At 45.5% G+C, this 22,655-nt stretch overlaps 2 pseudogenes; one reads left to right on the forward strand and one right to left on the reverse strand.

Annotated features, from left to right (window-relative positions):
- Window positions 1-8,878: 8,878 nt before the first annotated feature.
- On the reverse strand, window positions 8,879-18,863 carry LOC119338632 (annotated as a pseudogene).
- A 928-nt stretch (window positions 18,864-19,791) lies between these two features.
- LOC119342442 lies at window positions 19,792-19,930 on the forward strand (annotated as a pseudogene).
- Window positions 19,931-22,655: the final 2,725 nt, after the last annotated feature.

Here is a 22,655-nt window from a genome sequence, read left to right on the forward strand (position 1 = left end):
CCAAAATTGCAATTCAATTGGAGTAATTATTTTCCCCATGCATCTTAATTAGGTTCAAATAAATATACTAAAAATGCAAGAACAATGCTACAAAAAATTGCAATATTTAAGAACTCAATAGAAGTGATACCTGAGGTTGTTTTGTTATAATCAGTGATAAAATGTATGTTGGGGAACATGACAGGATTGAAGTTCCTCATTTTAACAGCATTGACGAAGAAAGAAAGAAGCCTGATACCGACCACAATTATTGTGAACATTCATGCATGTGAAATGTAAGAAACTTGTACCTCAACAACACTACATATATAGTTCTTATAGTACTTATCTTCTTTTTTATGGAAGTGATTATTTGATTTGATCATTAATTTTTCCATCTATGTTGTAGTAATTCCAAAGAGGCAGGAAATCTTTTATTCCGTATTTTAGAGTGTATTTTGTTGTAAACTTTCCACCCTTTAGACCTATTTTAATGTCTTGGAAAAAAGGTTTAGAGTGATTGTAACGTCTCATCAGATAAAAGCATAAATCAAGGTAACCGTACTGCCATGGTTAATCAGCACCTCAAAAGCTAGCATACAACATGACAATGATAATCGATAAATCATTAGATAGCTGGTATCTTCAGAGGCAACTAATATGCAATGGTTTATTAGATCGTCTGTTAAAAATAAAACCAAACAGTAACACAGAATTAATCAAGGATGAAATTCAGAGGCGTGACAAGAAAGAAAAGATCTCATCATACTCGTACATTCACATGGCTGCCAGCAGTAGCAGTGTGTTTGAATAGCAATTGGTATGGCGCTGTCGTAGTAGTAATACTGTGGCTGCGTCGTCCGCTATAGCGATGGATCAGCATAGATGACGCCGTCGTTGTTGTATAATCGTGATGACGCTGATGCGCAGTTGTGCTCGTCGTTGAAGTAGTACATGGCGAATTGCCTATGGGATCCAAGAGGCGGCTGGCTTGCCGTGGTACAGAGATAAGAGAAAAACAGAGTTGTTTGCAGGAGAAAGTAAAGGACTGGAAAGAAAAATATAGGAGACTGATAAATTTGGTTTTCTTGATGGCTTGCCTTCCAGCCACCCTCTACGCTGTCATTCATATTAGAGAAGTAGCGCCCATGTTTGGTTTACAGTGATTCAAACATTGTTTACATAATTTAAGCACTCTTCTAGGTGCGAAAAATTAGAACTAATCTAAACACTGAGTACGCCGAAATGTAGACCATCAGATCGATGGGTAGCACTAAGCTTGCATCCTAGTCGTTCCATATTTCCCTTATCTGTTTAGCTTGGTTCTGAACATTCTGAACTTTTGTACACTTGCAAGTAAACTTCAGATTTCAGGCATAATGTTGACCTTGGGACTGACAGGTCATAGGAGGAAATCTGCCGTGAGCGATGCGCTGGCATGGAGTGGGGAGAGAAAAACTGAGACAGCAGTGGTAGTGGCGGAGCTGGCGTGAAGGCAGCGGAGGATGCCGTGCTCGTGGCGGAGCTGGCAATGGAGCACGGCAATGACGGGAAGGCAGCCGCCTGACGGGTAGGTGTCCCAGGTAGCGACCTCGTAGGCGCCCTGCCGCACCGCGCTCTGCGCGACCTCGCGAGGCGCCACGACCCCCTCATGACGCTTCGCCTAGGCGAACTCGATGCTACGGTTGCGTCGTCCCCTGAAGGAGGGAAGGAGAGACCTGAGGCGCGCGAGGGCATCTTCCCGCCGCTGCTCGCTTCTTGCGGCCCCCTTATTTATAGACGAAGGATGCATCTGGAAAGAAGGTAACAACTGAGAATCCAAAATGAACGAACAAAGCGGCGAGACAATGGGTCGACACAAGCTCACACACCCATGCATCAGCGGCAGCCCACCGAAAAGATAAACGCGTGGTGCAAATGCATATAAAACACCGGACCATCGCCGCATGCAAAGTCCATCCAAAGGAACGTAGTCAAATCAAATACGATGACATGCAACCCAATCAAATATGATACATGCAAAGTCCATCCAAAGGAACGTAGTCAAATCAAATATGATGCCATGCAAAGTCCACATCAGAAGCTAAATCGCTACGTCCACCAAAAGCGTACATAGAAACAGAAAGATTAGTTAACAAAATTTACACCAAAAGTCTACAGTCACACGTTATTTCTACAACCCAGCCTCCCAAACTAATGCACGTGTCCATATTCCATAGGCCCCCAGTCCCTTTCACCCAAGTGGCGAGACGTGGAAGCAAAAACGCTCCAAGAAATAGTGGCTTGGGTATATATTGAACTTAAATGACCTATAGTCCTTTGGGGCCCTTCTTTCCATTAGAAAGTACTTGTTTTGAAAAGGAGGTGAAACCTTTGAGCTCTGCATCTTAAAAAAGAAATACAACTAGTTAGATTTTGTTTTCGCATCTACTACCACTATAAAAGAAAGAGAGGGCGGAGAATCAGATCATCCTATCCATCAAAACCTGCAATTTGATGGTCTACATCCCTTCAGCATACTAAACGCGTTTTACGCTTTAATTACCCACCATGCCATTGCTTTAATTAATCTACGCATTAAGCCGATCGCTAACCTGCCCCGCTGTTAAAAAAGAAATCTACCAACAATGCACACACGCACGACTCTCGCCCCTCCTCCTCCTCCTGCCGCCTGGGCAGTTCCCCCGCGCGGAGTTCGCCACCTCGCCGTTCTTCCCGCGGCCGTCAGCGGCCGCCGGAGCCGCCCTTCGCCGCCCCGCCATTCCTCCCTTTGCTGTCAGCCACCGCTGGAGCCTCCCTTCGCCCCGCCCCCGCTGCGCCCCCCTTCGCCACGGGAGTCGCGGGCCGCCGGAGCCGTTCCTCCACGACCACCACAACCATGGCAGGGAGCGCTGCTCCGACCTCCTCTCCTATGACTTCAAGTCTGACGATGCCCGCGACCAGGCGTGCTCCCCTCCATGGTATGAGGAACATTGTATGCATATTGGTTCAACAGTTTGTTGTGATGGAATTGTAGAAGTTAGTAGTATATCTGTATTTGCAAATTCTGTATTTTGTGGATATATCAATGTAGTGAATCAGTTTGCCAAAAAAGTAGTGAATTTGATGTGCCAGACTATTGTCGGTACCACTCAAACTGACTACGTTTTGATTCCTTTTCGTTTTTCCCTTTGGCTCTGGCGACTTGGCCATGCATAGATATTTCAGAAAGAAACAGGAACACAAGGCCATCACTGAACTACTTTTACAACAGTATAAGATTTACATATCCCTTAGCTATTCAACTATTTAGCAGTGAAAAAGTGTTGAACTACTTAGCTCCCGGACAATCAGTTTGACTTCATGTCCATATGTGACCAAAATAGTTTTAGGCTGGCAAGTATAACTAGAACCAGCGTGAGATTCGACCTCTCGGAACATGAAAAGCAGAGGCTTAGCAGAGGCTTACTTCAGCAACATGTGGTCAGTTCCCCTCACCGGCTACCATCTGTCTCGGATTTTGATTTTGATTTTTTCTGGAGATTTCAGGATAGAAAGGCAGCTTTGGAGAGGGGTCACAAAGATCAAGGCTACTGTATCAAGTATTGTGCTCAAAACGTCCATCGGGTGCATCCATATCGCCCAAGTTCATTACCGACCACCACGCAATTTACATCCACTGCAATCATGGATGACCACGTGAGACATCGTCGCCGTCCTTCTCCCAGATACAATGGTCAGCTAATACGGTATTTTGATATGCTAATCATGCTTCCGTTTTAGTAAACTCACAGAACAATACTACTTACTTTCTATTAATAGTGTTCTTTGAACTGCAAAGTTCAGAATTATCGCAACTTTTTCATGATCTATATTCCAGCTTTTAGTATATGGTTTGTTTGAGAAGCGGATAAGTTGTCAAGGGTCGTATATAAGAATATTGCAGGTCTATCTACACTCTTCTCAGCCTGGAAATCATTATATGCTTGCTGACTTGCTTTGCTCACATTGCCGCCGAAACTGTGAGCGGTCCTTGCATGTCTTATGAATTCATTGAAAGCGTCTAAAATATGGGGTTGCAGTATGGCTGCTAGTTGCTACTTTCATGTTATCATAAGAAGGCCAAAGCTCTCATTTTCTAGAAATTTCGAGTTTAAATATGAAAGATATTTGAAGAAAGGAATTTTCAGTATCATATATCTCAGCAATTATGTTTTGAAACGGAATTGTTGGCTCATACTAATGGTTTGCTAAATTCTTCCAAGTCCCAGTTAGATTCTTCAAACTGTATGACCTTAGATGTATTGTGACCTGATGATCATCGTATTTTTCTTGATATACTAGAAGCTGCAATCACTGCTGATGTACTTCTATATTTTCTTATTTCCCATTTATCTGCTATTTGACTTGTGATGGTTTAATAATTTTTAACCTTCAGGATTCCCAGCCTCCCAGGTGACCTAACTGGGAAATTTGACAAATTTAAGCAATTCATGAATCTGTCAAAATTTGAGCCGTGAATGGGTAGGCCTCTCGGTGATGGCTTCTCAGATGAGAGATTATATGCACTGTAGCTCCCAAGCTTGAAACCAAACAATGGTGTCACTATATTCACTAAAAGAAAACCTATAATTGTACTTCAATATGCTTGAAATTAGACATTGTTCTACTGCGTAAAATTCGATCGTGTGTAATAGTTCTACGAAGGTAATCTTGTAGAGAATAATAGGCTTAACTGCCCTGCTTTTATACAAAGTTTAATTTTATGCTCAATAGACCAGCAACATGACTCTGCTTCTGTATGTTATGTAATTAATCCAGAGTAAGATTCTTGGAAAGTTGGAAGGCCTATCTGCATGAAAAAGAACTACAATTGAATGCCCACCATTTTGAAAGCTTTTTCTCCCGGGTGCTCTAACAGCTCAAAAGAAGTTATGACATATTAAATTCTAGAATAATGTTCTTTTATCTTGAGGAAATTACATAATCAATGTTAGTGCCCGCCTAAAGCCGCTCTGAGATGGACAGAGTAAGAGAGACCCTTGAGGTACGTAGGTCTGGTTCATAGATGGACAGAGCAATGATCTCGCCGCCGTCCGGGTCCATCCAGAGTGCTTAATTACTTGCAATTTGATGCAAGAGATGCTTCATAATCTGTTTTGAGTTTTTTCATCCTTCTAATTGTGTATATGCGTGGCAGAGAATTATGAAATTTTGATGTAAATGGTCATTAATCATAACTGACAACGCTGGATGCATGGTCATTTTAGTGAACTAGATAGATAGTATATATTGTTTGCCAACTGCAGTTAAATGTTGATAGCTTGGTCTTGACTACTAAGCTAGCAAATTCTTCGGATGTTTGGTACAATTGAGTTTTTAAGGGTTGGCATCTTTGATTTGTAGGACTTCTGTTCTTAGCCCATTGAGCTTATTTGATTTGTTTGATAAGATTTGTTTTTGTAGGACATCGAGAACTTCACTTTTTAGAATTGAAGCTTCACTAAGGTGAAGTGGTTCCTTTAGGCATTGATATATACGGCGTAATATATGTACATGAAGGAAAATTGAATTAATATTTCAATCGGAGTAGAAGCCATAATCTGTGGACCCTATATATTGTAGTCTGCTTCACTTTCACTTTCTATTGGGAGAATTTGCAAAACCGAACCATGTCTCAACACTGACCGGAAGAAAGGTTTGTCCATGAAATTTACTACCTTTTTTTGTCTTCCCATTTTAATGCTCATCACATATTTATATATGTCCGCCATGGTTAAGGTTTTCTAATATTATTGCATAGAAACAGTCTGTTCCTTGCACCTGTTTTGCAAGCTAGATTGTATGAAAAAATATATACAAAGATGGGAAAAGGCAACCATGTCACATTAATGTGGGGAGGGTAATATTAGATAGAGATTCTTGCATCTGCACATTAAACTTTAGGTGTAATACTGTGAAATATTTACTTTTAGCTAACATCTCTTGGATCAACGATATAGCATTTGTTCCTCAACTTTAATGTCAATGCAAATGTAATTATGATCATGCATCAACAGGAGCAATCCTCATTTTATTTGAACATTCAGGTGTCTTTCTCTTGCATGGTGGCATTGCTCTGTTATTTGCATTGCTAAAAGCTTGGTCATGGAAGATGTTATACCCGAGAGAAAAGATACAATGAGTCAACTATACAAATGATTTTGTGAATATTCGGTACATGTTTCTCTGAATTTTGGTAAAGGTTGGTGGTACTGCTTATCTGAATTAACTTATATCTAACGGTCATGAAAACATCAATACAGACATTTATGAACACTGTCAAGGTAATCATTGAGAATTGTACCAACTGATGCACATTGTGATTCCAGCTTCTGGAAAGAAAGGAACTACTCCCTCTGTCCCATAATATAAGAGCGTTTTTGACACTAATGTAGTAAAGCGCTCTTATATTATGAGATATAGGGAGTATATGCTACTTGCATAAACAGTTGTTTGACTTGCAGGTTATTTTCGAGGAGAATACCACTGATAAAGTTGGAGCCTCTATCAAAATATTAACATGTGGCAGGTCGCTACTATATATATCCATATAAAAGAGGATTCGTGTTACATTATGTAAGTAGCAGATTTTGTTCTTGCTCTATATTCTTTCTTTGTGAACCTTGCTAAGTAACCATTCCTGTGTAGAGTCGGTGAACGAGGCCACACGTGTGCTCCTTGCTGCCAGCTCCGCCCCCCTCCACCCTATCTCCTCGGAACGGGCAGCTCCATCCATCGGTACCTAGAAGATATTGACCTGACATCTCGCTCCCTCTCCATCCCTTCTTTATCTGCTGGAATCCTTGATTCTAACCTGACATTATAATGCATTTTAGCACAGAGGTTCGCCTCTACCACGATGGCCACATCACTGCAACCGAAACTCCACCATTGTCCAGCCACCGACCCAGTGCAGCTCGATTCAATCTGGACTATAACCTCTCTGGGTGTTAGCAACAATGTATCTTCAGAAATAAGCTTTATTCATGTATATTATCTCTTTCAATTTGAAAGATAAGACAAGAATAGTTTCATTATGGTTGTTCTGAAGGAATGACAAGGCCATTGATGTTGTCAAGGTTAGTACAAGTACATGCTTGATCCTATTGATACTTTTCAACACATACAACTTAGTCTTTGTGCTGGAAAAAGTTGAGCATGAGTATACAGTTTCAGAATGTGATGGTCCTCTGTCTAAAAAAAATTCTGATAGGACAAATAATGTGTCATTTCAATATCAGATTTGGAGTTAATAGGAAGCATGTTTGGGGGAGAATTAAATCATAATGCATCCTATAGCTACCTAGATGAATTATCTCCATTAGTTCGGCTCTGTTGACTGCCTCTATTAAATCATAATGCATGATACAAGCCTACTGTAGTTTGTCTTTGTTGATCACACATTCGACAATGTTGTAATGAAAATTTGCAAAAATATAGTTATCTCTCATGGATTGATATGTAAGCATAAGATTTTATTCATTAAAAACTTCCATTGTCTTTTTTAATTGTTCTCTCATGTCTCTATCTGATTAGGGTCGCCAGATTCGGTATAGTCTTTCTCTTCGCTTTTACTTTGCGATTTTGCAGATGTATATTAGAATGAACTGAGCAATATCAGATCTTCACAATCAAGACAGCTCGATTGTGGATTGCCTAGGGCAGTGGTAATTCACAGAATGTATGATGTTCAATGGGAAGCATATGAGACTACCAATGTTCAGTAGAGATTTCCATTGATCTTTAATATTATTTACACCTTCTTCATTTGTCCATGTGATTTGATTTTTTTTCCATCCAAACAAACATTATTTTTAGTGAAAAATTTGCAGATGAAAATCTATATAAAACCATACAACTGTTTTAATAATTATGTGATGGAGTTCAAACGTGCATTGCATGTGCAAGCTTACTAGTTAACATAAGGTGTACTTGTGTATACGCCTCTAGCGACATTTCTCTCCAGAATTACTTATGCCTACCACATATACACATTGATGCAACCGACCCTGTTGTTTGGAAACGCTATGCGGATCATTGAAGAACTGTTCATTCTCCGTTAAAAAAAAAACTTGTCATTGATTGTTGCAATTTGATGAAATTTGTGTTACGGAAGGAGGCGGACGGACAAGTAGAAGAAAATTAGGGAACATCGTTGGGCACCCGATGGCAGACATGATGTCACGAACAACGAACAAGTAAGCAAACACGATGAGGAATGCTGTTGGTGTAGCCCTTATTTAGGAGCTCGTCCGGATCGCATTAGACATGCAAATGAACTTTATAAGATTTGACTAGTTTGCCTCCTTGCCGATAGACTGGACACTAGAAACAGGTGTTTTAAAATTCTTATACCAAACCTAAGATATAATCGCAATCTACATGTCATCAATCCCTTTTGCCAACATTTGATACCTACGATCCACACGATCTAATATGCTGCTGCACTTACATGGGCGCCAAAGCTGGCTGAGCAGATTCGTGGGGGGACTGCCCTGTCGAGCTGCCCCCGACGGGCCCTGAGCTTTCCTCCGAAACAGGGGCAGAAGCTGCATTTCTGCCGGAATCAGTGTCTCCCACCGGAGTAGAGTCAGAGTCCCCTGCAGCTCCTGCTTGCCGATCTGCAGCTTCGGCGGCCACACCCTGCAGGCGATTCACCTCCACCGTTCCCTGGCCGTTGCTCAGGGGCTCATCTCGCGGGCCTTCGAAGGCGTCGAAGCGCCGGAGCCACGCCCGCAGCCAAGGCAGCGCTCCCGCCGTGGGCCGTGTCGGCTCTTTGCTCGCCGCGCCTTCCCTCCCGGGAGACGAACCTGGCGAGGTGGACCAGGAGCATTAGGCACGAGACAACGGCGTTGATGAGGAACAGCCCGCGGAATCTTCACAGGCCAAGCCTAGCGTCAGCGCCGTCGTTGCGCCTGCCCATGCAGGCCCCGGGGTGACTGAACCACTTGTTCTCGATGCGCGAGAGATTGTCCTCCTCCGCCAGCTCCAATATGGCGCGCGACACGTCCACCGCCAGAGGGGATCCCATCGGGAACACCTGAACATATCAGGACAAACTCATCCTTGTTAATTCACACGTGTTCTACCGGTAGCATGCCATCTGCATGAATGCAAACGAATGCTAAATTGCTGATACATAAACGCATGCACGTACAAATCCAAACCCGCCGCTCTTGTAGGTCGGACCGACCATGGAGTAGCCTTCGCAGTAGCGCGACAGGAAGAGCCGTAGGTAGGGCACCCAGTGGCGGAGCTAGCAATTGAGAACAGGGTGGTCCGCCCCCCAACCCCCCAAAAAAATTTGATAAGAAATATGACATGTGTACCATTTCAATTAAAGCTATTTTGTCTTAGAAATAGATCAATATGGTCTTAGAAACACACTAAAAATTCTAAGACGTGCAAAATTTTATTGTGTTCTAAGACCATATGGATCTTAGAATTTTTTTTGTTCTAAGTAATTTCCAATATCACATAGAAATAGATCAATATTGTCTTGGAAACACACTAAAATTTTCAATTAAAGCTATTTGGGGCAAAAATGATGAGCAAAATTATGCATGTGTTTGGTTCATCTACTGGTAGCATAGCACATAAAAACCTAAATCAGAAATTGGGTAGTTCATACCTTAAATCAGAAATTGGGAAGTTCAAAAAAGACTACGTTGCTGCCGCCGGACTTGGGCATCGGGGCACTAGGCGGCCGCCCCCGGCTTTGCAGGGGCGTCAAGCGGGCGGAGATAGGGGAGCAGCGCCGCAATCGTGCAGGGCAGGGCACCCGCGCACACAACTCGCGGGTGGGGAGGGAAAGGAAGCAGGGATCATCCTCAATGGTTGGGCTCCGGCCAGCGACCAGTGAGGGCGGCGAGCTGGCGATGGCGAGGGCGTCCGGCGTCGGGACGAGGGCAGGAGGCGGCTGGTTGCCTGGTTCTGCTTGATGTAGTCCTTGGCTCGCTCTGGATGAGGGCCAACAGGTAAGTGTTATTGGGCCATTTTTTCTCTGGCCCAGTAAAAGATCCATAGGTCTATAAGCTGATAAAAAATCCCAGGGTGGGCCGCGGCCCACCCTGGCCACCCTGTAGCTCCGCCCCCGAGGGCACCTCGTCGAAGATCGCCCTGACGCCTCCATTGTCAGATCCCTTCTTGAGGGCATCGGTGTATTGATCCATGGTGGTGTACCTCCTAAACCTTGCATCGTCGAAGCCCATCTCTTGAGGAAGTCCTCGATGAAGGATCCCTCTTGAAACCCAACGTAGTCGCTCTCCCTCAAGTCGTTTATGGCTGGTTGGAGTTGCCGGACCGTGAGAATCGTCGTGAGGTTCGCCATGTAGCTTGTAGTGAGGATGAGCACCGCAAACACCCACATGATCACCACGAGCTTCGACAGGTTGCTCTTCAGCCTCTCCTCTACAATCAAACAAGTGTGTCAACTGGTAAGTTCAGAACTGCAGGTTGGATAAGATGCATGTGTACATTTGCGTGCAGGTACATCATAGGAATATGATGGGGAGAAGAACGCTTACTGTGGGAGAAGACCATGGTTGACAATGCAAAGTACTCCCTCCGTTCGGAATTACTTGTCTCGGAAATGGATGTATCTAGAACTAAAATATGTTGGGCTAAGTCCCTCCACATGGAGGTGTGTTGGTAGCCCAACATCAGCCCACACAAGTGCAACACATACGAATCCTTGATCTGTTCTGCATCCAACGGTTGTGAGTGTTTCCTGGGGAAGTGAAGCAAGAAGAAAACCCTAGCCACTCCATCGCTTGCTGGTGGTGGCTGCCATTCGTGAGAGTGAGAGAGAGAGCACACAAGAGAAAACACAACCTGAGAGAGAGGAAGAAGAAGAAGCAGAGGTTCTGTCCAGATTTACTGCATCTGACTAGACAGTGTTCAAGCTGGTGATTGGAGGCTCAAACGTGCTTGGATCGACCCCAAACTTGGTGAGCTCGTTCCTTACTTTGAGTACTTCGATTTGGTTAGCTGGTTTGAGGATTGGGTCAGTGGAGCATCAGATTTGAGAGTGGTTTTGTCAGCTCTGACTGCTGCAGTTTCAGAACAGAGTAGTTTTGGGTGACGAACAGTTTGGGTAGGCAAACGATGTCCGTTTGAGCTGAAATTTGGGAGGGGATCTCAAGAACTCGTGTGTCTACTTGTCTGCCAAATTTGGTGTTGTTTGGTTCAGCGGTTTAAGAGCAGTTTGCAAAACAATGAAGGGTACAGAAGCTGTGTAAACTCTGCTTTGCTGAAATCTTGCCTCTTGTGGTTGTTGTTGCTGTTGCCGGTTGGCAATGTGGAGAGTGTGTTGTAAATCTCTCTAGAGGTTCTAGAGAAGACTTTGTACTCATCATTCTCATAGTGAAGTTGTGTGGACCGGTCGGTCCACAGCCGTGGTTTTTTTACTCCTCAAGTTGAGGAGGTTTTTCCATGTTAAATCCTGTGTCACTTGTGCATGTTGTTTGTGTTATTCCGCTGCTTACTTGTTGGTTGAAGCTGTCCTCAAAGTTCATCACAAGGAGAGGGGGCTGTGTAGTGTGCATATTTGCCATGTCGGTGAATTTGTGCAGCGCATTGTTATTGTCCAGCCCCAACAAAGTGGTATCAGAGCCTTGGTTTACTTGTGCAAATTGCTGAGTTTCTTGTGGTGAAAGATGAAAGTGAATACCAGCAGGATGATATCTTTGAATGGTACAAATTATCAAGCATGGAAGGGCAAGATGGAGGACTTGTTGTATGTGAAAGAATACTGGAAGCCAGTGTTCTCCACTGAGATGCCGGAGGGCATTGAGGAAGGTCAATGGAAGGTACATCATCGCCAAGCTTGTGGGTTTATTCGGCAATGGGTCGATGACAATGTTTTGAACCATATCATTGATGAGACACATGCACGCACCTTATGGCAGAAATTGGAAGAGTTGTTTGCCCAAAAAGAAGATACAAACAAGATGTTCTTGATCAAACAATTGATGTGCTTGAGGTACAAAAAGGGCACTCTAATTGCAGATCATGTGAATACATTCCAAGGAATTATAAATCAGCTTTCTTCAATGGGAATAACATTTGAAGATGAAGTGAGAGCTTTGCTGCTCTCATTATCGAACAGCTGGGAGACCTTTAAGGTCACGGTTTGCAATTCAGCACCTAATGGAGTTGTCACTTGGAATCTTGTGAAAACCAAGGTACTAAATGAAGAGTCCAGAAAGGTGGCTGAAGCCACTTCTTCCTCACATTCAGAGGTGCTAGTCACTCAGTCCAGGGGGAGAAGCAAGAGCAGAGGTCCAGGTAAAGGGGCAGAAAGAGGTAGAAGCAAATCAAAAAGTAAGTATGTTGATTATGAGTGCCATCACTGCCATCAGAAGGGCCACATTAAGTGGCAATGTGACAAGTGGAAGAAAGACAAAAAGAAAAAGAAGAAACAAGATCAGAAGCAAGTTGACAGTGATAGTGACACAGAGGGCAACCGAGTTACTGCAGTAGAAGAGGACATCATGCTTGTTATGCATGAAGAAAATGAGGGCAGATTTGGTTCCACTGTTGAGGAGAGGATCACTGTTGTTTCTGATGAAACCGTCAACCTTGTGGATGGTGACGAGATGATTTGGATACCGGACAGTGGTGCTACCATTCATGCTACATCTCGCAGAGAGCTCTTCACTAATTATATGTCAGGTGATTTTGGTGTTGTGAAGACGGGGAACAATGATAGGGCAACCATCATTGGAAAAGGAGATGTGCATTTGGAGACCGCAAATGATACAAGGTTAGTCCTCAAATCTATGAGGCATGTTGAGGCATTTCGTCTCAATATTATCTCGGTTGGTTTGCTTGATGGAGATGATTACTTGAGCAGTTTTGGAAAAGGGCAGTACAAGCTCACCAAAGGCAACATGATTGTTGCAAGAGGTAAAATGGTCTCAGTTTTGTATCATGTTCATGCTAAGCTCTTTAGTGCTTCTGTCAATGCACTAGAGAAGGATGATCATTGTGCTTTATGGCACAAGAGACTTGGGCACATGAGTGAGAAGGGAATGACAGTGCTAGTGAAGAAAAAATTGTTGAAGGGTGTGAAAGGAGTTCACATCAAGAAATGTCCAGATTGTCTAGCAGGGAAGCAACACCGAGTTGCCTTCAAGACTCTACCTCCCCACAAGAAGCCCGAGAAGCTGGACTTGATACATTCCGATGTTTGCAAAATGTCGGTAAGATCTCTTGGTGGTGCTAAGTACTTTGTGACTTTTATTGATGAATTTTCCAAGAAAGTTTGGGCCTTCACTTTGAGGACCAAAGATCAAGTACTAGGTGTATTCAAGCAATTCCAAGCCTCGGTTGAGAGAGAAACTGAGAAGAAGATCAAGTGCATTCACACTGATAGTGGAGGAGAGTACATTGGGCCATTTGATGCATATTGCAAGCAGCAAGGTATTAGGCATCAATTTACTCCCTCGAAGACACCACAGCTGAATGGTCTTGCTGAGAGGATGAACATGACAATTGTGGAGAGAGTTAGATGCTTGTTGTCAAGTGCAAAGCTACGTAAACACTTTTGGGGTGAGGCTTTGATGATTGCAGTTTATCTTATTAATCTCTCACCAAGTTATCCTTTGCAGGGAGATGTTCCTAACAGGGTTTGGTGTGACAAGGACGTCTCATATGACCACCTGAAGGTTTTTGGGTGCAAGGCCTTTGTTCATATTCCTCAAGATGAAAGGTCAAAGCTTGATTCGAAGACACGACAATGTATCTTTCTTGGTTATGGTGGTGATGAGTTTGGCTACAAGATGTTTGACCCTATAGCAAGGAAAGTTGTGAGAAGTCGTGATGTTGTGTTTGTTGAAGACCAAATAATTGAAGATATTGTGAAGACAAAGGGGCAGGTTCCTCCTCAACAGCAGCAAGACATGATTGATTCTGACCCAGTTCCTGCAGCTCCAGCTCCTGTGCAAATTGAAGCAGATGCAGAAGATGTACAAGATGATGTACATGGTGGTGCAGGTGAAGAAGATGCTCCCCAGCAGCAGCAACAAGAGTATGATGCTGAAGTTGATGATCCGGATCAGCAGGAAGCACCAGCACCAGAAAGTCCACCAGCTGCTCCACTCAGAAGATCCAACAGGGGTCGAATTCCTTCCAGCAGGTATCCCTCAGATCAATACGTGGTGTTATTATCTGATGGTTCAGAACCTGAATGCTTTGCAGATGCAATGGAAGATGAGCACAAGAAGGAGTGGAAAAATGCTATGCAAGAAGAGATGGATTCCTTGCATAAAAATCATACTTATGAGTTGGTGAAGTTGCCCAAGGGCAAGAAAATTTTGAAGAACAAGTGGGTCTACAGAATTAAGCAAGAACAACACACATCACATCCAAGGTACAAGGCCAGGCTAGTTGTAGAAGGATTCGGCCAGAGGAAAGGCATTGACTATGATGAGATCTTTTCTCCGGTTGTGAAGATGACATCCATAAGAGTAATCCTTGGCATGGCAGCAAGTCTCAACTTGGAGGTTGAGCAAATGGATGTGAAGATTGCATTCCTTCATGGTGAGTTGGAGGAAGAAATATACATGGAGTAACCTGAGGGGTTTCTTGTGAAAGGCAAAGAAGACTATGTGTGCAAGCTGAAGAAAAGTCTCTATGGCCTGAAACAAGCACCAAGACAATGGTACATGAAGTTTGAAACTGTCATGGGGGAGCAAGGCTACAAGAAGTGTAGCTCAGACCATTGTGTGTTTATTCAGAGGTTCTCAGGTGATGATTTCATCATATTATTGCTCTATGTTGATGATATCCTGATTGTTGGCAAGAATGTCTCTAGGATTGCTAAGTTGAAGAAGGAGTTGAGCAAATGTTTTGCTATGAAAGACTTAGGTCCAACAAAGAACATTCTCGGAATGAGAATTAAGCGAGACAGAAATTGCAACAAGTTGTACTTGTCTCAAGAGAAGTATATTGAGAAGGTACTTCAGAAGTTCAGGATAGAAAATGCTAAAGTTGTAAGTTGTCCACTAGCAGCCCATTTCAAGTTGAGCAGAAAGCAATGTCCTACCACTGACGAGCAGAAAAAGGAAATGCATCATGTTCCTTATGCTTCAGCAGTTGGGAGTTTGATGTATGCTATGGTGTGTACAAGACCTGACATTGCTCATGCGGTTAGTACTGTGAGCAGATTTATGTCCAATCCAGAAAGACCACATTGGGAAGCCGTGAAGTGGATTTTGAGATATCTTCGGGGCAGCACAAATCTGAAACTTTGCTTCGGTGATGGTGAGGCAAAGCTGATTGCTTTTTCAGATTCTGACATGGCTGGAGATGTTGACCGAAGGAAGTCTACCTCAGGTTACTTGGTTCTCTATGCAGGGGGAGCAGTGTCATGGCAAAGCAGGCTGCAGAAGTGTGTGGCATTGAATACAACTGAAGCTGAATTCATTGCTGTAACAGAGGCTAGCAAAGAGCTATTGTGGCTGAAACGGTTGGCTTGTGAGCTTGGTTTTAAGCAAGACAAGTATGTGCTGTTTTGTGACAACCAAAGTGCTATCCACTTGAGTAAGAATGCAAGTTTTCATTCAAGGTCTAAGCATATAGAAGTCCGTTATCATTGGATTCGAGATGTGCTGTATTCCAAGAAAATGCAACTTGAGAAGATTCACACCGATGACAATGGGGCTGATATGTTGACTAAAGTGGTGACGAGGAAGAAGCTCGAAGTATGCCGCCGGCTCGCTGGCATGGCTGCCGGAAGGCAGTAAGACCCTCCATGAAGTCGGGAGGGGTAGTTTGTTGGGCTAAGTCCCTCCACATGGAGGTGTGTTGGCAGCCCAACATCAGCCCACACAAGTCCAACACATATGAACCGTTGATCTGTTCTACATTCAACGGTTGTGAGTGTTTCCTGGGGAAGTGAAGCAAGAAGAAAACCCTAGCCACTCCATCGCTTGCTGGTGGTGGCTGCCATTCGTGAGAGTGAGAGAGAGAGCACACAAGAGAAAACACAACCTGAGAGAGAGGAAGAAGAAGAAGCAGAGGTTCTGTCCAGATTTACTGCATCTGACTAGACAGTGTTCAAGCTGGCGATGGAGGATCAAACATGCTTGGATCGACCCCAAACTTGGTGAGCTCGTTCCTTACTTTGAGTACTTCGATTTGGTTAGCTGGTTTGAGGATTGGGTCAGTGGAGCATCAGATTTGAGAGTGGTTTTGTCAGCTCTGACTGCTGCAGTTTCAGAACAGAGTAGTTTTGGGAAACGAACAGTTTGGGTAGGCAAACGATGTCCGATTGAGCTGGAATTTGGAGGGGATCTCAAGAACTCATGTGTCTACTTGTCTGCCAAATTTGATGCTGTTTGGTTCAGCGTTTAAGAGCAGTTTGCAAAACACTGAAGGGTACAGAATCTGTGTAAACTCTGCTTTGCTGAAATCTTGCATCTTGTGACTGTTGTTGCTGTTGCCGGTTGGCAATGTGGAGAGTGTGTTGTAAATCTCTCTAGAGGTTCTAGAGAAGACTTTGTACTCATCATTCTCATAGTGAAGTTGTGTGGACCGGTCGGTCCACAGCCGTGGTTTTTTTACTCCTCAAGTTGAGGAGGTTTTTCCACGTTAAATCCTGTCACTTGTGCATGTTGTTTGTGTTATTTCGCTGCTTACTTGTTGGTTGAAGTTGTCCTCAAAGTTCATCACAAGGAAAGGGGGCTGTGTAGTGTGCATATTTGCCGTGCCGATGAATTTGTGCAGCGCATTGTTGTTGTTCAGCCCCAACAAAATACGTGATACATCCATTTCTGCGACAAATAATTCTGAATGGAGGGAGTAGAAGACAACCCCCAATTGGTTGGAGCGCGTGCCACGGAATCGGGGGTTGATCGTGTGCTCGATGGCCCACACGACGAAGCCGGTGGAGATGAAGAAAGCGAGGCTAGTGAACCAGAGCTCCGGTGTGAGCGGCTTAACGAAGATCCACATGCTGTTGCTGTTGAGGTTGTCTTGCTCTGCCACGATCATTGACCAGCCTGTGTCGGCGAATGGCATCGTGAAAGAAACCCGCTTCATTCTGCTCGATGTGATCGTCACGTCCCCGACTACCGCGTCGGCCTTCTGCAAACCACAACCTCAAAATTTTAACTTATTATTCTCACCGATGTGAATGAAAAGAAAAGAGAACAGTTATGCCATTTGACCTTGTCGCGCACCAGGTTCACAAGAGCTTCGTATGACTCCGTGCTATCGTTAATTGGCACGTAAGTGTACGCAACTGGATAGTTCAGTTTTGCCATGACCCCGTAGAACACGTCGATGCAGTAGCCTTTCACCCTCTCGGTGGCGGGGCTCGGGTTGCCGGAATCTCCACGAATTGGCTGAATCCGCGCTTCACCGGGACAGCGACGCGGAGCGGTCGTCCGCCCGGCGACTCGCTCCATCCGATCGGAACGGCCGCCGTTTCGCCGGGCCAGAGGACTTGCTTCAGCTTGTTGCCAAACCTGGGGTTCAAGCTGGTGGAGATCCCCAACTCCGGGGTCCAGAAGCCAACCGTCCTTTCTCCATTCCCGATGATATTCACGATCTCGTATGCTGAGACCTGCAGCTGTCCGTCGACTAGCCTGAACCTGCCCGCCAGGCCGTCAAACTTTGCGACGAGCAGAGCGTCGAGGAACGTGATTGGTCGTGCCGTTCGGAAGGAGACCTCAGCTGCTGCGGCGGCCGCCCATGCCGTGTCATACAACCAGAGCAGCCATACCGGCGCACTCTGGTCGCCGTGCACGGTGTCGTCGTCGTCGGAAGCCAGGCTCTGCTGCCGAAACCTCACCTTGAGCCGCCTGTAGAAGCTCCTGACTTGGTCCGTTGCCTGCACGTAAGGCCGCGCGATGACAACCCCCTGCATGCAATCCACGTTGCCGCGGTTGAGGCTGTCCGCCGGGTTGCCAACAGTGGCGGTGGCAATCCAGACGTACCCCTCCGACATCATACCTGCGACCATGGCTCGGCGGAAGAGGCGCCCTGCCAGAGCGGGAGACATGTGCACGACGTACACCCGGGCCGGCATGTTCCTCAGAGCGAGGAGCGCCTCGTCGAGGTGTCTGTATGTCGCGTCAGCCGGCACCGCTACGCAGTCCGTCACGTAGCGAGCGGCGTGCCCACCACGCCCCAGCTGGATCGCGTGGATCAGCGCCGGGAGGATACTGATGCCGTAGAGCGAGTCCTCGTGCAGCGCCACGCGAATGCCTCGATGATGGCGGCGATAGGCGTGGCTTCGGATGTGCTGTTGGCAGCAGTGCGCACGACGGAACGTGCTAGGGATGAACCCGATGCCGGTGCGGTGGTGGACAACGAAAGGATCGGTATGTCCGTTCGTTTCGTCATGCTGGTGAATAGCTCGACTTCAGGTGAGGTCGTATGAGGCGAGATGATGGCTTGCACCTGTGCAGCCTTGTTCATGAGCTCCTCCACTAAGAAACAAGGACACATCACAAATTAGAAACCATCCAATCGATCACATTCAATAAAAAGGCATATCCATGGCTCTACGGCATGATCCATGCAACGTTAGCATCACGCCATCACCTTCATGTAATTGACAATAGTCATTCGGGCTCTGGCCCGTTTTGAGTGCATAAGGTAGATCATGATATACCTTTTCTTAAAAAAAATTCTCCAAACCAGTCCATAGCTAGGCTTTCTATTATCAAATAATTTATTTCTAGGAGCAACAAATTTCATTGTGTAGAGTAATGAGATGATAATTAACCAAGCTAGATACCAGACTCACCAGCGTACACTGCCGTGGCGAGCTCCCCGCGAGAACCCTTCCGGTGGAGCTCCACCCGCGTGGTATAGCTCGGGTTCTTCAGGTAGAAGTCTTCCAGGGCCATGGAAATGCAAGCGAGGCTCTTCCTTGTTAGAACAGGATACGTAGAGGTAGTCAGATATGTTTAAACTTGTTCTGTTTCTATCTTTTCTTCTGTTCTTCTTCTCCAAGTCTATCTCTCGTTGTAATCTGGAAGTCCTAGCGATATTTCAAAACATTGTAAGCCACGGCAACTCTTCTATAAATATACATGCAGCCCGAGCAAAGGGTTTAACGCTTCCCATCAAATCTTATATGGTCATCAGAGCCCTTCCTCTCGTACGTCTAGTTTTCCCTGAGAGATCGATCTAGTTGATCGAGAGAGAAACCTGAAACCTATCCAGAGAGAGACATCGAGAGAAAACATGTCAGGCACCAATGCCAGCACTGCTGCCTCCACCATCGCCGCCACCAATACCGCCTTGATTGGATCCACCATGAGCGCCTTGTCCACCCAATCTGCACCATCCACCTATGCATCTTCTTCCACCTTCAGCAGCGTCTCTTCTCTCGGGTCTCCTCCATCTGAGAAGCTCACGAGGACGAACTTCCTCCTCTGGAAGGCCATCGTGCTACCCCAAATAAAGGGAGCACAGATGGAACACTTCCTTGACGGCGCAAGTCCGGCGCCCCCTCCTACCATCACCGTCACCAAAGAAGGGAAAGAGGAGCAAGTCTTCAACTACGCCCGGTCGATCTGGTACGCCCAGCAGCAACAGGTACAAGGATACCTTATGGGGTCTCTGTCACGTGAGATTCTTGCGCAGGTCGTTACTCTTCAGACGCCGGCCGAGGTGTGGAGTGCCATCCACGCCTCCTTTGCTGCCCAAACGCAAGCACATATCGTCAACACCCGCATCGCCCTCGCCAATCTGCACAAAGGTAACATGGGCATGCCTGAGTATCTGGCGAAGATCAAAGCCTTCGCCGATGAGATTGCCTGCACCGGTGATCCCCTCTCTGAAGGAGAGCTAACCTCCTATGTGCTCAAAGGGCTGGACATCGAGTATAACCCGGTGATCTCAGCCCTGGCTGCACGCATCGAGCCGGTGACCGTCCAAGAGCTCTACAATCAGTTGCTAAGTTTTGAAGCCCGTATGAATCTGCTAGAAGGTAACACCATCTGCCAGTCTTCGGTTAATTCTATCTCACGTGGTCGCGGCACTAGAGGCCGAGGCCGTGGTCAACGCGGTCACCAACGGGGGCGTGGACGCGGCAACATCAACAACAGCGGGCGTGGGCGCACCAACAACTCTGGCCCACGCTCCTCCAACGCCTCCTACTCCAACACCAGGCCGCGTTGCCAGCTTTGCAAAAAGTCAGGGCATGAGGTGAAAGATTGCTGGCACTGCTACGACGAAGATTACGTGCCTGAAGAGCGCCATGTAGCTGCAGCCATCAGGGAGCAAGAAGAAGCTGGCGAAACCATCTGGTATGCTGATTCTGGAGCTACTGATCATGTCACTAGCGAATTGGAGAAGCTTGCAAACCGGGAGAGATATTATGGCAATGATCAGATAAACACCGCCGCAACTGGAGGAGGCATGGACATATGTCACATTGGTCAATCTTCTATTAATTTCCCTAATATTAAACGTGATCTTCTTCTAAAAGATGTTCTTCATGTCCCGCAAGCCAACAAAAATCTTGCTTCCATGTCTCGTTTGTCCGCTGATAACAATATCTTTTTTGAAACTCATCCCAAGTATTTTTCATTAAGGATCGGGCAACGAGGGAGCTCCTCCATCACGGTAGATGTGTCGGTGGTCTATACCCTATCACATCAAGAGCTTTTAGCCGCAAGCTTCATCGCCAAGTCTACTCCGTCGTCAAGCCATCTTTAGAAAGGTGGCATCAAAGATTAGGTCATCCTTCATTTAAAATAGTTGATCAAGTAGTGAATAAAGGCAATCTTAAATTGTCTAGTCATGAAAATAAAGAGTCTGTTTGTGATGCTTGCCAATGTGCCAAGAGTCACCAACTCCCCTATCCTAGATCAAATAGTGTGTCTCATGCTCCGTTGGAATTGATATTCAGTGATGTATGGGGTCATGCCAGAGATTCATTTGGAAGAAAGAAATATTACGTTAGCTTCATTGATGATTATAGTAAGTTTACATGGATATACTTGCTTAAGTTCAAATCCGAAGTCTTCTCTGTCTTCCAAGAATTCCAAAAACTTGTTGAACGTCAATTTAACAAGAAAATCATTACAGTCCAGAGTGACTGGGGAGGAGAGTATGAGAAACTCAACTCTTTCTTTAGAAGCATAGGCATTGAGCATCATGTTTCGTGTCCACATGCACACCAACAGAACGGTTCTGCTGAACGCAAACACCGTCATATCGTTGAAGTAGGCCTTTCTCTTCTTGCTCATGCATCTATGCCTCTAGGGATGAAGCATTCATTGCTGCCACCTATCTCATCAATCATTTGCCTACTAAAGTTATTGGGAACACAACTCCTTTAGAACGATTGTTTCATCAAAAGCCAGATTATAATTGTCTGAAAGTTTTTGGTTGTGCATGTTATCCTAATCTTCGTCCATACAATCGCCACAAACTCGAGTTTCGCTCTACTCAATGCGTCTTTCTTGGCTATAGCAATCTTCATAAGGGATACAAGTGTCTAGAAGTTTCAACTGGACGCATCTACATCTCTAGGGATGTTATTTTTGATGAAACTATTTTCCCTTTTGCCAAACTTCATCCAAATGCGGGAGATCTTCTTCGAGCAGAAATCTCCCTTCTCTCAGATCCTTCGACATGTCCTGATCACGGGGAGAATTAATAGAACATGATCATGTGTCTATTCCAGAAAAAATTCAGATACTAATGAAAACAATGCAGCACCTGGCTATGATTTTATGTGTGCAGAAGAGGACGAAATCTGCGCTAGATCCGAGGCTGATTTGGCGCAGGACTGCAGCTCCAGGGAAGGCGCTCGATCCCAGGTGGATACTCCTGCAGTTCGGCGTACAGGGCGTGCAACGATGCCTTCCGCGTCTCCCGTGACGCCAAGTGGCAGGGCGAGCCCACCAGCCGAGCCAGTGGCCGACCGAGACGCAGGCGTGGACCCAGATGGTGCGAGGTGCAGCCTGCCCGCATGCGCCACGCGGGAACCAGCGCGCTGTGTGGCCGACAGCCCGACCGAAGCGGGACCCGCCGACAGCCCTGTGCGGAGATCCCCTGCTGGGGCGCCTGGCGCGAGGTAGATCTCGCCGGATCGCGCACCCTCCTCGGACCTGGAGCCCTGTGGTGCTGCAGCCCATGATGATTTGGCCGGATCTTCTGCGGCCGACTCAAGTAATCTTGAAACTACAACAGCTGCCACATGTGGGTCACCTGAAATTCATCAGCGCCATACCAGGTCAAAATCTGGAGTGTTCAAGCCTAAAGAATACAAGGATGGTACAGTAAGGTATGACTCTTGCAAATATGCTTTTCTCACAAGCTCGGGTGAACCTACTCATTTAGCCGAAGCACTTGCTCACAAAGAATGGAAAGGGGCTATGGATAATGAATATCAAGCGCTCATGAAAAATAAAACTTGGCATCTTGTACCACCAGAAAAGGGAAAGAATTTGATTGACTGTAAATGGGTCTATAAGATTAAAAGGAAGTCCGATGGAAGCATAGATAGATACAAAGCTAGATTGGTTGCAAAAGGGTTTAAACAAAGGTTTGGAATTGACTATGAGGATACCTTTAGCCCTGTTGTTAAGACAGCTACTATTTGACTTGTATTGTCTATTGCTATTTCCAGAGGGTGGAGCTTACGCCAACTAGACGTCCAGAACGCGTTTCTTCATGGTGTT

Source organism: Triticum dicoccoides, chromosome 7B, assembly GCF_002162155.2.
Source record: "Triticum dicoccoides isolate Atlit2015 ecotype Zavitan chromosome 7B, WEW_v2.0, whole genome shotgun sequence".
NCBI lineage: Eukaryota > Viridiplantae > Streptophyta > Magnoliopsida > Poales > Poaceae > Triticum > Triticum dicoccoides.